Below are 15,732 nucleotides of genomic sequence, written 5' to 3'. Positions count from 1 at the left end.
AAAAGGGGGGGGGGGGGGAATAAGGGAAAAATAGAAAGTAACAACTATCATTCACTGTGTGAGCAGCACTATGGATGTGACACTGTTTAAGAGGGTAATTGCTATGCCTTGAAAATAGCATAACATTTCTTCTATTAGAATTGTTAGAAAAGCTCATTTGAAACCAGGAGTTTGACTAACTGTTAGAGCATGCCCTTTCTGAAGTCCTTAGCTGAAACAACTACCTGTGTGAGCAGCACTATGGACCTGCTCCAAGTAAGCTTCCCAAGTCTGCCAGGATGGGACAGCGTGTTCTGAATGAATGGATCTCTGAGTCACACACTACTAAATCTCCTGTCACTCAACGTCCTGACCATGGAAGATGAATGACTCCCAGCCTGTGTGTCCAGCTGTAAACTTTACTTGCAGGCTTCTTTGAAGATATCAAATCAAATGTATTTATATAGCCCTTCTTACATCAGCTGATATATCAAAGTGCTGTACAGAAACCCAGCCTAAAACCCCAAACAGCAATCAATGCAGGTGTAGAAGCACGCTGGCTAGGAAAAACTCCCTAGAAAGGCCAAAACCTAGGAAGAAACCTAGAGAGGAACCAGGCTATGAGGGGTGGCCAGTCCTCTTCTGGCTGTGCCGGGTGGAGATTATAACAGAACATGGCCAAGATGTTCAAATGTTCATAAATGACCAGCATGGTCAAATAAATAATGGTCAAATAATAGTAATCTTTGAAGATACCTTTGTGTCTGTTGAGTCCAGACAGGTTGCTAGTCACCCACTGGGGCCAGTCCTCCAGTCGGGTTATATCCTGTTGTTCAATGATTTACACTACAGTAAGTATGCAGATTAAGTGTGTGTATCTGCTTACTAAATTTGGTTCAGAAGTCTAGGCGAAGGCGAGTGTAGTGTATATACAGGACCAACTAATACAAACAGTGTCAGTTCATTATGCACTGCTCTGTGTCTATAGGACTCGTTCACATGCACTTTTTGCACATTTTGTTGTGCTACAACCTGGAATTAAAGTCAATTTATTTGGGATTTTGTTGTCACTGTTCTACACAAAATAAAATCTAGACATATTTAAAATTGATTAAATAATAAATACAACAATGGTCAGGGTTAAAGAAGTATTCACTCCCATGAGTTAACAAGTTGATGTGGTAACAAGTATTATTACTTTTTTGGGATTAATGATTAATCCTGCCAATTCTTACAATTTTGATTTAGCCTACTGTGATCAAAGTACAATTTACTATGACATACTAATTGAATATGAAAGAGTGGACTAGACTCTCTGAAATACAGGAACACAAGACATTTCTTCAGTGGCCAATCAGTGGTTGTGTGTTTCTCAAGAATGCATCCTCTCCCTCTCACATGCAATAAAGACATTTCCTGTACCCACTGTACTATATTGGGGTTTTGGGCCCCAGCTGTCCCGAAGCTGCTCCAAAACACTGAACTAGGTCATTTTATTCACCATCTGTCCCTATTGGACTCATTATCAAGTTATTTTAATTGAAAGTTTCATAAAAAAGAAGTTGATAAGATTTACTGCTGAATCACTGTAGCCCCTCGAACAAATATTTTCACACATTTGAAGACGTGATGCAGCACTCTGTGGTCAGTTTAAGATATGTGTGAGAATGCTCTGACCTTTGGTTTCCAGGCTTGAACAAACTAGAAAGGAGCTACTGTATCTCTGTCTGTAAATCCAATTTCATCAATAGGCTACATCATAAGCATGCATAATCATATATGGTTTATCACATTACACAAAGAGTATTCTGTTTAGAGAGCTTGTTGTGCAGGAAGCACGGTTGATTTGAATATGTCACAGAGCAACCTAGAACTTATGTTCACAACCTTTCTCTCTTACACACACACACACACACACACACACACACACACACACACACACACACACACACACACACACACACACACACACACACACGAGAACGATTTGAAACATTGCTCTGCTGTGTTTGTTTTCATCCATCTCTTGGTAGTACTGCATGCGTCAGTCAACATCTGCTTGCCATGTCTATAATTAAATAACTGGAGCTGTGCTGGATGGTAGCTGGATACTGGACATCACTCTCCCTTGAGTCAGCAGGCCCGTTTTAACTACACTCCTGTGGGCCTGAAAAACATATCTCATTGCTCTCTGTTTATCCAGGTTCACAGTGCCCTGTCGGATGATTTCCTGTGGATGTCAATGAAAGGGTTTCCATTTTTGCAAGGAGAACACCTTTGGTTCACTCAAAAGCATGACACATCTTTTCAGATTGTTTAGATTCTGCACTGCAGCTCCATTCAGATAGCTTCGCTGTGAGTCCCAGGTGTCGGATCTTACCCTCGTAATGGTAGATACTTGTGATAGACCACTTGTCACGTGTGCTCCCTCTCCGGCCTCTAGGTCACCAGGCTGCTCGTTATGGCGCACACCTGTCACCATCGTTGCGCGCACCTGTGCGTCATCACTCACCTGGACTCCATCCCTCCCCTGATTACCTTCCCTATTTATGTCACTCCCTTTGGTTCCTTCCCCAGGTGTTTCCTGTCTGTGTGTTGTTTGTGTTTCGTTCATTAAATTATGCGCTCCCTGAACTTGCTTCCCAGTGCCCTTGTTACACCACTGCTTTGACAGATTAAAGTTAACATGGGTAGTTAACGCTTCTTATGAAGCTGAATTCTGTCAATCAGTGCACCTCATAGGGTTTGGACATGTCTATACACATATACAGTACTAGGTGTAGGTCAGAGAGTTAGACCTTCATTCTTTGTATTTGTTGTGTGGCCAGACTCCAGAGCACTTTCATAGAGCACTTGATAATGACTCATCATGTAAAACAGACACTCCAAATAGCTCTGAAACTAGTGTTTTTTTATCCTGAATATACCTTTCAATCATTTGCATTCAAGCATTTAAATTTAAATTTTGTTTAGTCATGATTCCTGTCCTGATTTGCTTGCTAAAAAACTTTAATGAGCAAGCCATCCTTCATGAACTGGCATCTGTAAAATGGTATAGAATCAGCTTGATCCCCTCTGTCGAAGACGCTTGGACCTTCTTTTTTGATATTTTCAGTGGTATTGTTAACAAACGCCCACATGAAGAAAATGAGGATTAAAAACAGGTCCAACCCTTGCTTCGACTGTGATCTTGCAGAGTTACTCCACCTCAAGAATTTCATTTGGCGAAAGGCTCAGCACACGCATACTCAGGCTGTCTGGTTCTCGTTCAGGCAAATGAGAAATAAGTGCACTCAGGCAATCCTGAAGGCCAAAGTTAGTTACTTTAAGGAGCAGTTCTCTCCCTGTGGGTCTAACCCCAAGAAGTTATGGAAAAAGGTTAAAGACCTGGAGAATAAACCCTCCTCACAGCTGCCCATGTCCCTTAAAGTTGATGTGGTTGTTAACTGACAAGAAGCACATGTCTGAGCTCTTTAATCACCACTTCATTAAGTCATGATTCCTATTTGACTCAGCCATGCCTCCTTGCCCGTCCAACATTTCATCTCCCACCCATTCTAATGCGACTATCCCCGATGCCTCTCCCTCTTTTTCCCCTGCCCCGCTACAAAGTTTCTCCCTGCAGGCAGACACTGAGTCTGAGATGCTAGAGGAACTCCTGAAACTTGACCCAAAAAAACCATCTGGGTCTGATGGTCTAGACCCTTTCTTCTTTAAGGTTGCTGCCCCTATCATCGCCAAGCCTATCTCTGACCTTTTTAACCTGTCTCTCCTTTCTGGGGAGGTTCCCATTGCTTGGAAGGCAGCCACGGTTTGTCCTTTATTTAAAGGGGGAGATCAAGCTGATCCTAACTGTTATAGGCCTATTTCTATTTTGCCCTATTTATCAAAAGTGTTGGAAAAAATGGTCAATAATCAACTGACTGGCTTTCTATAGTATTCTCTCTGGTATGCAATCTGGTTTCCGCTCAGGTTATAGATGTGTCACTGCAACCTTAAAGGTCCTCAATGATGTCATCATTGCCCTTGATTCTTAGCAATGTTGTGCTGCTATTTTTATTGACTTGGCCAAAGCTTTTGATACGGTAGACCATTCCATTCTTGTGGGCTGGCTAAAGGATATTGGTGTCTCTGAGGGGTCTTTGGCCTGGTTTGCTAACTACCTCTCTCAAAGAGTGCAGTGTATAAAGTCAGAAAATCTGCTGTTTCAGCCACTGCCTGTCACTAAGGGAGAACCCCTTGGCTCAATCCTAGGCCCCACACTCTTCTCAATTTACATCAACAACATAGCTCAGTCAGTAGGTAGCTCTCTCATCCATTTATATGCAGATGATACAGTCTTATACTCAGCTGGCCCCTCCCTGGATTTTATGTTAAATGTCTACAACAAAGCTTTATTAGTGTCCAACAAGCTTTCTCTACCCTTAACCTTGTTCTGAACACCTCCAAAACAAAGGTCATGTGGTTTGGAAAGAAGAATGCCCCTCTCCCCACAGGTGTGATTAATACCTCTGAGGGTTTAGAGCTTGAGGTAGACACTCATACAAGTACTTGGGAGTATGGCTAGACAGTACACTGTCCTTCTCTCAGCACATATCAAAGCTGCAGGCTAAAGTCAAATCTAGACTTGGTTTCCTCTATCGTAATCGCTCCTCTTTCACCCCCAGCTGCCAAACTAACCCTGATTCAGGTGACCATCCTACCCATGCTAGATTACGGAGACATAATTTATTGATCAGCAGGTAAGGGTGCTCTCGAGCCTCTAAATGTTCTTTACCATTCGGCCATCAGATTTGCCACCAATGCTCCTTATAGGACACATCACTGCACTCTATACTCCTCTGTAAACTGGTCATCTGTGTATACCCATCGCAAGACCCACTGGTTGATGCTGATTTATAAAACCCTCTTAGGCCTCACTCCCCCCTATCTGAGATATCTACTGCAGCCCTCATCCTCCACATACAACACCCGTTCTGCCAGTCACATTCTGTTAAAGGTCCCCAAAGCACACACATCCCTGGGTCGTTCGTCTTTTCAGTTTGCTGCAGCTAGCGACTGGAACGAGCTGCAACAAACACTCAAAGTGGACAGTTTTATCTCAATCGCTTCATTCAAAGACTCAATCATGGACACTCTTACTGACAGTTGTGGCTGCTTTGTGTGATGTATTGTTGTCTCTACCTTCTTGCCCTTTGTGCTCTTGTCTGTGCCCAATAATGTTTGTACCATGTTTTGTGCTGCTACCATGTTGTGTTGCTACCATGCATTGTTGTCATGTGTTGCTGCCTTGCTGTGTTGTTGTCTTAGGTCTCTCTTTATGTAGTGTTGTGTTGTCTCTCTTGTCCTGATGTGTGTTTTGTCCTATATTTATGTTATTTATTTTTTATTATAATTTTTTTATCCCAGCCCCCGTCCCCGCAGGAGGTCTTTTGCCTTTTGGTAGGCTGTCATTGTAAATAAGAATTAGTTCTTAACTGACTTGCCTAGTTAAATAAAGGTTAAATAAATTCCTGTGCCGGAGTAGGAATAAAAAATCCCCAGCATCCTTTGCACTTATTGTGCAGCGCCATGTCTTCCCAGTTACCTGGCATCATAGGGGTTGTAGAGACAGCTGCAGCCAGGCCTGTAGAAAGCACTATGTTTAGACCTGAGAGATGAAAGGGAAATGACTAGTAAATTATTCATTACCCTCCCACTGTACCACAAGGCAGGCCCGGCTCTGACTCTTGGCTGACACAGGAAGGATAGAGGGCAATTCAGGTAAACTTTACTCCGTACTATTGCTGCAAAACAATATGATATCGGATGCATTCCTTTTATTTTCATTTCCTGTCAGAAATCTTTTGAACCACACTATACCAGACCTGGGTTTGAATAGTAATATTTTTATTTCAAATTGTTTATCTGCGATTGATTGAGCTCACCTGGTACAATGGAATTAATTAAGTAGTCCCCAAACTGAAAGCCCTGTCCTTTTCTAGCGCTCCAGGCTGTCACGCTCTGACCTATGAGAGCTGTTTTTTCTCTGTGTAGTTAGGTCAGGGTGTGATATGGGTGGGCAGTCTATGTTTGTTGTTTCTATGTTTAGTTCTTGTTTTTTTATTTATATGTTGAGTTTTGGGATGATCTCCAATTAGAGGCAGCTGGTTCGTGTTGTCTCTAATTGGAGATCATATTTAAGTTTGGGTTTTTCTATGGTGTTTTGTGGGTAGTTGTTTACTGTTTTGAGGTTGTTGCCTGACGGAATTGTTTGCTGTCATTTTTGTTCCTTTGTAAAGTGTTTCCTTTTTTTCATTAAATAATAATCATGAGCACTCAACACGCCGCGCCTTGGTCCCCTCTATACGACTGCCGTTACACAGGCAGGCTCAATCAAATACTTGAAGATGTATACTATTTGAACCCAGGTCTGCTGTTTACCACTTCCATCAACTTCTACTCTCCTATGTTCTTCTGTGCTCAACCGCCTTCCCCCTGCTTCCTGGCACCTCAGCGTAGTAGTTTATGGAGTAAACATCATCAAGCTGAGCACACATGCATGTCATTCTGAAAACTGGAGCCGTCAATAAGGCGAGTCTATCTGGTTTGGAGATTTAATTTGACTGCAAGCAGAAAGGTGTTTGCTATGTAATACTGGCATGAAGGTTACATTGAGTTAAATTGAGCCACAATGCTTGTTATGTAAAAGGAAATCTATAGAATATCGAAATATAATCACACGCAAATAGAAAATGTCTAATGTGAGCAGGTATAAAATGACCTAATGTAGCTGTCACGACTCCCGCCGAAGTCGGTTCCTCTCCTTGTTCGGGCGGCGTTCGGCGGTCAACGTCACCGGTCTTCTAGCCATCGCCGCTCCACCTTTTCATTTTCCATTTGTTTTGTCTTGTTTTCCTGCACACCTGGTTTACATCCCCTCATTACTCTACGTGTATATTATCCTCTGTTCCCCCCATATCTGTGTGTGGTATTGTTCGGTCGTTACATGTGTGTCGCTTAAGGCTGGTTTTGAGCCGGGTATTATTGTAACCCGTGGTTTTGTATTTTGTACCAGTTTGTGTAATTTGTGCGCTATCGCTTTTTCCTTGGGCCGGAGTGTTGTGACGCAGTTGCGTCTGGCTGTTTTCCTATGCCTGATTAAAGTGTGGCTGTTCACTCATCTCTCCTCTCCTGCACCTGACTTCTTTCGACCAGTTGCGCACACGCTGACAGTAGCCTAAGTAATGCATTTCAAGGTCTCAGTTCATTATTATAAGGACTTGCCTGAAGTACTGTATATCATGTACCATTGTTTCTGAGAACTAACTCCAGAGATACAGCAGATCTTTGTACTTTAATTTCTCTTGCAGCTTTGCTGTTCATGACCCAACTCAAATAAAAATGTCTTTGTCACATGCGCCGAATTCAACAGGTGTAGGTAGACCTTACTATAAAATGCTTACTTACAAGCCCTTAACCAACAATGCAATTTTACGAAAATTCAGTTATGAAAATATTTACTAAATAAACAAAAGTTAAAAAACACAATAAAATAACTATAAAGAAGCTATATACAGGGGATCCCGGGTAATCTCTGAGCTGATGTAACAAAAGAGATTGAAGGACAGTCTGCCTATCTACTTTTGATGTCTTTATTAATAGCAGTAGCAGTCTGGGTGGGAGAAGCCTTACAATTTTTTATTGTAATTTAACCATTATTTAACTGGGCAAGTCAATTAAGAACAAATTATTATTTACAATGACGGCCTAGGAACAGTGGGTTAACTGCCTTGTTCAGGGGCAGAACGACAGATTTTTACCTCGTCAGCTTGGGGATTGGCCCAACGCTCTAACCACTAGGCTACCTGGCGCCCCATATATAAGGTCTTAGTCAACTCAGAACTGCCCACAGACACCGGTGTACCTTAACTCCTCGGGAGCCAGGTTCATGGGTTACCATGGCACCCAACTACTTGAGGATTCTGCTGCAGTCCACTTTGCCTTGAGCAGTGCTGGGAATGGAGAACGGTCACGTGACCAAGACAGAGCCAGTGGAAGTGGGCTGATTGGTGATGGATGCTGCACTCAGCACTGGCATTAGGCTAATAGAGACCCCAGACTGCACTCATTAAAACACATGATCCACAACATCAGCTAAGCAAGCCAGACAACTGTGGCCAAAGTTTACTTATGTTAGACTACTTAATGCAACATTAGTATTGCAACATGCATAAGTGGGGGCCAGTAGCCTAGTGGTTAGAGAGTTGGGCAAGTAACCAAAAGGTTGCTGGATCGAATCCCTGAGCTGACAGGGTCAAATTCTGTTGTTCTTCCCCTGAACAAGGCTCCCTGGTAGGCTGTCATTGTAAATAAGAATTTGTTCTTAACTGACTTGCCTAGTTAAATGTAAGTGATGGAATAAGTAGCTGGTTAAGTTTTTTTTGAGTTGATTTAAGGGATGCTATTTGGAGCATGCTAACTGATAAGCTGCATCTTGGGCTACTGACGTTTGAATCAATAAACTTCTAGGTATCCATAATATTGGGTCATTTGTGTGAACTGTCTCTTGAACAATCCAATATTGCCATTTCACAATGGAAAAACACAGCATGATTTCTGAAGATGGCATTGGAATTCAAGTATTGTACGATAATTACTGGACAAATACTTGATATTGATAAAAGTAATCTGCAACAAGGGGGATGGATGGCAGAATTCAAAGAAGTACAAGGGTATAAAGTATAGGGTATAGGTTATATGGTATAGGGTATAGGGCAGTGGTTCCCAAACTTTTTATAGTCCCATACCCCTTCAAACATTCAACCTCCAGCTGTGTACCCCCTCTAACACCAGGGTCAGCGCACTCTCAAATGTTGTGTTTTGCCATCATTGTAAGCCTGCCACACACACACTATACGATACATTTATTAAACATAAGAATTAGTGTGAGTTTTTGTCACAACCCAACTCGTGGGAAGTGACAAAGAGCTCTTATAGGACCAGGGTACAAATAATAATATAATAATAATCAATACATTTGCTCTTTATTTGGCCATCTTATATGTAAAACCTTATTTGTTCATCAAAAATGGGGAATAACTCACCACAGGTTAATGAGAAGGGTGTGCTTGAAAGGATGCACATAACTCTGCAATGTTGGGTTAAATCATTTACCACACACAGTCTGTGCCTGTGTTTACTTGTCATGCTAATGAGGGCTGAGAATGCACTCTTACATAGGTACGTGGTTGCAAAGCACATCAGTGTCTTAACAGAGCGATTTGCTAAGGCAGGATACTCTGAGCGCCGTGGCTTCTGATTCAATTCAATTTTAACAAAACTGCTTGTTGCAATTTTGATGAGGCTCTCTTGTTCAGATATTGGTAAGTGGACTGGAGGCAGGGCATGAAAGGGATAATGAATCTACTTGTTTGTGTCATCTGTTTTGGGAAAGGACCTGCGTAATTGTGCACCCAGTTCACTCAGGTGCTTCGCTATATCACATTTGACATTAGCCGTAAGCTTCAGATCATTTGCACACAGCAAATCACACAATGATGGAAAGACCTGTGTGTTGTCCTTCTTAATGCAGACAGAGAAGAGCTCCAACTTCTTAATCATAGCCTCAATTTTGTCCCTCACATTGGATATAGTTGCGGAGAGTTCCTGTAATCCTAGATTCAGATCATTCAGGCAAGAAAAAACATCACCCAGATAGGCCAGTCATGTGAGAAACTCGTTATCAGACAAGTGAAAATTATGGACAGTAAAGAAAACTTTAAGCTTATCTCTCAATTAAAAAATTTTTGTCAATCCTTTGCCCCTTGATAACCAGCGCACTTCTGTATGTTGTAAAAGCGTTACATGGCCGCTGCCCATATCATTGCATAATGCAGAAAATAAACGAGAGTTCAGGGGCCTTGCTTTAACAAAGTTAACCATTTTCACTGTAGTGTCAAAAACGTCTTTCAAGCTGTTAGGCATTCCCTTGGCAGCAAGAGCCTCTCGGGGGATGCTGCAGTGTACCCAAGTGGCGTTGGGAGAAACTGCTTGCACGCGCATTACCACTCCACTATGTCTCCCTGTCATGGCTTTTGCGCCATCAGTACAGATACCAACACATCTTGACCACCAACGTTCATTTAATGTCACAAAGCTGTCCAGTACTTTAAAAATATCCTCTCCTGTTGTCCTGGTTTCCAGTGGTTTGCAGAAGAGGATGTCTTCCTTAATTGACCCCCCATAAACGTAACGGACATATACCAGGAGCTGTGCCAGGCCCCCCACATCTGTTGACTCATCCAGCTGCAAGGCATAGAATTCACTGGCTTGTATGCGAAGCAGTAATTGTTTCAGAACATCTCTTGCCATGTCACTGATGCGTCGTGAAACAGTGTTGTTTGATGAAGGCATCACCCAAATGTATAGCCCTGTTGGAAAATCTAAATAGACTGTTTGAAAATGTGAATCACATTTTTATTTAGCATACTCCGATGGCATTGCGCATATCCCAGTTTGGGAATAGCCGGTATAGGGTATAGGGCTACACCCATCATGGGAATATAGCACAAAACAGAGACCTATAAAAAGTAATGTCAAGTAATGATAACCTCTGACTCTGTGTTCAGAATGCCTTGTTGTGAACACCCGTTGTGAACACAGCCAAGTGGAGAGCAGTCAAGCTACACAATACAGCTTAGCTCTTCATTCACAGGCAAGCTCACTGTAAATGGTTCCTATTGTTGCCTATTATTCCGTCTAGGGCTGAGAGGGGATACAGGAGATACTGAGTGGCTTCCTACAGAACAGAGCCCAGGCAGGCATGGCACTGTACTCGCCTTAAACTTCAGCTCCACTCTAAGCCTGTTGTTGCTTTGCCAGCAGCATCATGTTAATGTGAAATCCTACCTACTATGCAGAGCATGTTGTTTTAAAAACATAGCAGAAGAGCATCTTTATTGTATTTTCTACTACTGCACTGTACCATATTCATTGATTACGCGTTAATACAATAGCTCTGGTCCAGTTTTCGCAAGTACTCTTAAATTGTTGCTAGTGGTTGTACTAAATTACACGTTGCTTTTGTTTACTTTGTGAACATAGTCAAGCTAGCTAGAGTTTCTGCTAGCTAGTAGCTTCTTGACTTCATAAATCTATGTAAAATAACCAGTGGTGCAACCACAATCAAATGTATTTCTCATTATTTCAATTCCCAAGATAGAGAGTGCATCGTCCTTCAAAAACGTAACCTTGGTCGATTCTTGAGCTTGGATGCTGCCAATGGACGTGACGCAATGTGAGTGCAACATGGTCAGTTGTAACGGGCGTCGTAAGGAGTGGACCAAAATGCAGCGGGTAAAGTGCTCATCTTCTTATTTATTAAAGAAAAACCACTTAAACAAAACAAACGATGAAAACAGTCCAATAAGGTGCACAGACTATACTGGAAACAACCACCCACAAAACACAAGTGAAACAAACCCCAACTAAATATGGCCTCCAATTAGAGGCAACGACAACCAGCTTCCTCTAATTGGAAGTCCTACCAAAACCTCAACATAGAAATAGAAAAACTAGATGAACACATAGAAATTGAAAATGTAGAACATAAACCAAAAAACCCAAACCACAAAAAACAAACACCCCCTGCCACGCCCTGACCAAACTACAATAACAAATAACCCCTTTTACTGGTCAGGACGTGACATCAGTATAGCTTTCGTTGATTTCAAAGGAATCATTCCCATTTAAAGAATGCACATTGGTGAGCGCCCTCCACTCTTTCCATTATTCATTTTTAAGTCAATTTAATATTTAAGTTAACCACCACGTGATTCTCAGCCCATGTAGGCAGCCAACTCTACTTCAATGAGACCACACATACTAGGAGCACTTGAACTTGCACCCCCAGCTATGAGGAGAGGTAGGCTACTGAAGTTGAAGCAGTGAATTCTGAGTGTGTGGAAAATGCCAAAAATATGTGCTTTTAATACAATAGGTAGACTAACGCATACAAAGCAGAAAGATGACCGTTTCCAAATAATCTGCAGGACAACAAAAATATTTAAATCCCAAAGTCGTCTGTCTGACCGCTCGCAGCAAGATAAATCCAGACCGTGCCGCAATGATCTCTGTTGGGACCGCAGGTCCCGCGGGATGCAGTTCTCTATCTCCAGGTATACATAGCCCACATTGGCCTCTTGGCACATACACATTTTTTCCATAGACTTCAGTCTCTCCGGCTCCCAACTCTCCACTGCGATTCTCTGCCATTGACCCTATTACGGGGGCTCACTTGCTTACTAGCGCTCTTCCATGCCATCCCTAGGAGGGGTCAGTATCGTAAAAAGTATACTTGAGTAAAAGTTAAGATACCTTAATAGAAAATGACTCAAGTAAAAGTGAAAGTTACCCAGTAAAATACGACTTGAGTAAAAGTGTAAAAGTATTTGGTTTTAAATATATTAAGTGTGAAACATAAATGTAATTGTTAAAATGTACTTACGTATCAACAGTAAAAGTACAAGTAAAATAATTTCAAATTCCTTATATTAAGCAAAGCAGAGCACTACATTTTCTAGTTAATTTTTTTTTAACGGATAGCCAGAGGCACGCTCCAACTCTCAGATAATAGTTTACAAACATATCATGTGTTTAGTGAGTCCGCCAGATCAGAAGCAGTAGGGATGACCAGGGATGTTCTCTTGATAAGTGTGTGAATTAGACCATTTTCCTGTCCTGCTAAGCATTCAAAATGTAACGAGTACTTTTGGGTGTCAGGGAAAATGTATGGAATAAAAAGTACATTATTTTCTTTAGGAACATAGTGAAGTAAAAGTTGTCAAAAATATTAATAGTAAAGTACTACAAAAAAAACGACTTAAGTAGTACTTTAGAGGTTTTTAACTTATGTATACACCAGTGGTAGGGGTGAATCACATCGTGCCAGGCTTTTTTTGAGTGGGTTGTGTCACAGATGTGATCTTCCTGTCCGGTTTTGAGCCCCCTCAGGCTTGTGCAGTGAAGGAGATCTTTGTGGGCTATACTCAGCCTTGTTTCAGGGTAGTAAGTTGGTGGTCTGTTGATATCCCTCTGGTGGTGTGGGGGCTGTGCTTTGGCAAAGTGGGTGGGGTTATATCCTGCCTGGTTGGCCCTGTCCAGGGGTATTAGGGAAAGGGGGATACCTAGTTAGATGTATAACTGAAATGTGTCTTCCGCATTTAACCCAACCCCTCTGAATCAGAGAGGTGCGGGGGGCTGCCATAATCAACATCCACGTCTTCGGCGCCCGGGGAACAGTGGGTTAACTGCCTTGCTCAGGGGCAGAACGACAGATTTTTACCTTGTCAGCTCGGGGATTTGATCCAGCAACCTTTGGTTACTGGCCCAACGCTCTGACCACTATTATCGGACAGGGCCACAGTGTCCGCCGACCCCCGTCTCAGCCTCCAGTATCCATTCTGCAATGGTCTATGTGGGGGGGGGCTAGGGTCAGTCTGTCCTAGCTGGTGTAATTCTCCTGTCTTATCTGGTGTCGCCCAGGGGAACTTAAGTATGCTCCCTCTAATTCTCCCATCTCTCTCTCTTCTCTGAGGAGGACCTGAGCCCTAGGACCTAGCCTCAGGACTACCACGCCTGATGACTCCTGGCTGTCCCCAGTCCACCTGGTCGTGTTGCTGATCCAGTTTCTGCTGTTTTGTCTGTGGCTATAGAACCCTGACCTGTTCACCAGATGTGCTACCTTGTCCCGGACCTGCTGTTTTCAACCCTCTCTCTCTCTACCGCACCTACTGTTTTCCACCTCCATCCTCGGCTATGAAAAACCAACTGACATTTACTCCTGAGGTGCTGACCTGTTGCACCCTCTACAACCACTGTGATTATTATTTGACACTGCTGGTCATCTATTGACGTTTGAACATCTTGAAGAACGATCTGGTCTTAATGGCCATGTACTCTTATAATCTCCACACGGCACAGCCAGAAGAGGACTGGCCACCCCTCAGAGCCTGGTTTCTCTCTAGGTTTCTTCCTAGGTTCCTTCTAGGGAGTTTTTACGAGCCACCATGCTTCTACATCGGCATTGCTTGCTGTTTGGGGTTTTAGGCTGGGTTTCTGTATAAGCACTTTGTGACATCTTCTGATGTAAAAAGGGTTTTATAAATACATTTGATTTGATTTAGGAGAGCCAGCCTATGGATATACATTATAAAAGGGCTTGTTCAGTTGGACTGGGGAAACACAATACCACTAAAGTTAATATAAGCACTCTTGATAATGCACACTGGTTGGGAAAATGTCAACTGTTCTCTTTCACTTGATTGCCATTGCCACAACCTGGTCTCAGAGCATTTCACATTATTCTTTATGTAAATCCGACTATGATATGTTATGTCTTGTATAGTATGTATTAACTTGCGGATGCCCATCACCCATTTCATATGATATGTTACGAATTACAATTCGTATTGTATGTCAAAACGTACACTATGTTACGAATTTGCAAAAAGTACAATATGTTATGAATTTGCAAAACGTATGATATTTTACAAATTCTAGCTACCTGGCTAACGTTAGCTAGGCTAGTGGTTAAGGTTAGGGGTTAGGGTTAAGGTTAGGATTACATTTAGGAGTTAGGTTAGAGGGTTAAGGTTAGGTTTAGCTAACATGCTAAGTAGTTGAAAAGTATCTCAAAAATAGTAAGTACTTGCTATTTAGTAAAAAGTTGCTAATTAGCTAAAATGCAAAAGTTGTCTGTGATGAGATTCAAACTCGCAAACTTTGGGTTGATAGACGTTCCCGTTATACACCCACCCATCCACCCCGATCGTTATACACCCATCCCGTCCAACCACCTACTTTTGTTTTTGCCTTAAGTAACCATCTGTCTTATGTAACCATATCAAATGTAACATATCAAACAAATTTGAGTGTTCCGGATTTAAGTTTTCCATGTCACGTCTAGTCTATGAGAGCAGGCTGATTGCCATTATTCACTTAGGCAAATAGTCAATCATACAAACTGCAAAGGCAATTATTGTTACAGTATGATTAGTAGTAATGGACACTTTATTATCCCCAAAGGGGAAAACAAAGGAGGAATTTGGCAAACGGTCCAGACGGATGGACCTTTCATCAAAACAAGACATTAAGGGTTGAGGTACATTGTAGTGTTGAAGGGGTTCCACTACACAGTAAGGTCAGAAAGATTAAGAATTACTTTATTAAATGTTTACTTACTTTTTTTATTTGTGAACAAGTGAACATGTGCCAGCAATAACATTATATATAAAAAAATGTCTGTACATTTTAGATGCTAATGCCATCCCTTCCTCTAAACTGCAAAAACAATTATCACAATTAACTACATTTCTCGATATCTATCAACGAGCCAGTATTGCTGAAGTGCTGTGGTGGATAGAGTTTCATCCTTCCGGTTCTCTAGTGTCTAATCACAGGATTCCATAATGCTCCCACGTTCTCTTCTCACAACGGACTGTGTACCAAATATAAAATCACTAAACAAGGAGCTCTTCCACCCTATCTTTTTTTCATTTCAGTGACTTCCTTGATTCAGCTGAAGGGGAACAACATTTTAAAGTTGTAGAAAGGACAAGTCTGGAACATCACATTTTCACAGATCTGAACCTTTTTTTCAATGATCAGTGAAAAGAGAATGACAAACTGACATCAAACTAGATCAGAGACGAAACCCCTCTAACGCACACACACACACACACACACACACACACACACACACACACACACACA

This window comes from Salmo salar, chromosome 05 (genome assembly GCF_965601325.2).
Source record: "Salmo salar chromosome 05, fSalSal1, whole genome shotgun sequence".
Lineage (NCBI taxonomy): Eukaryota > Metazoa > Chordata > Actinopteri > Salmoniformes > Salmonidae > Salmo > Salmo salar.
The sequence above is the reverse complement of the archived record's forward strand: the minus strand, read 5'-3'. Positions refer to the sequence as shown.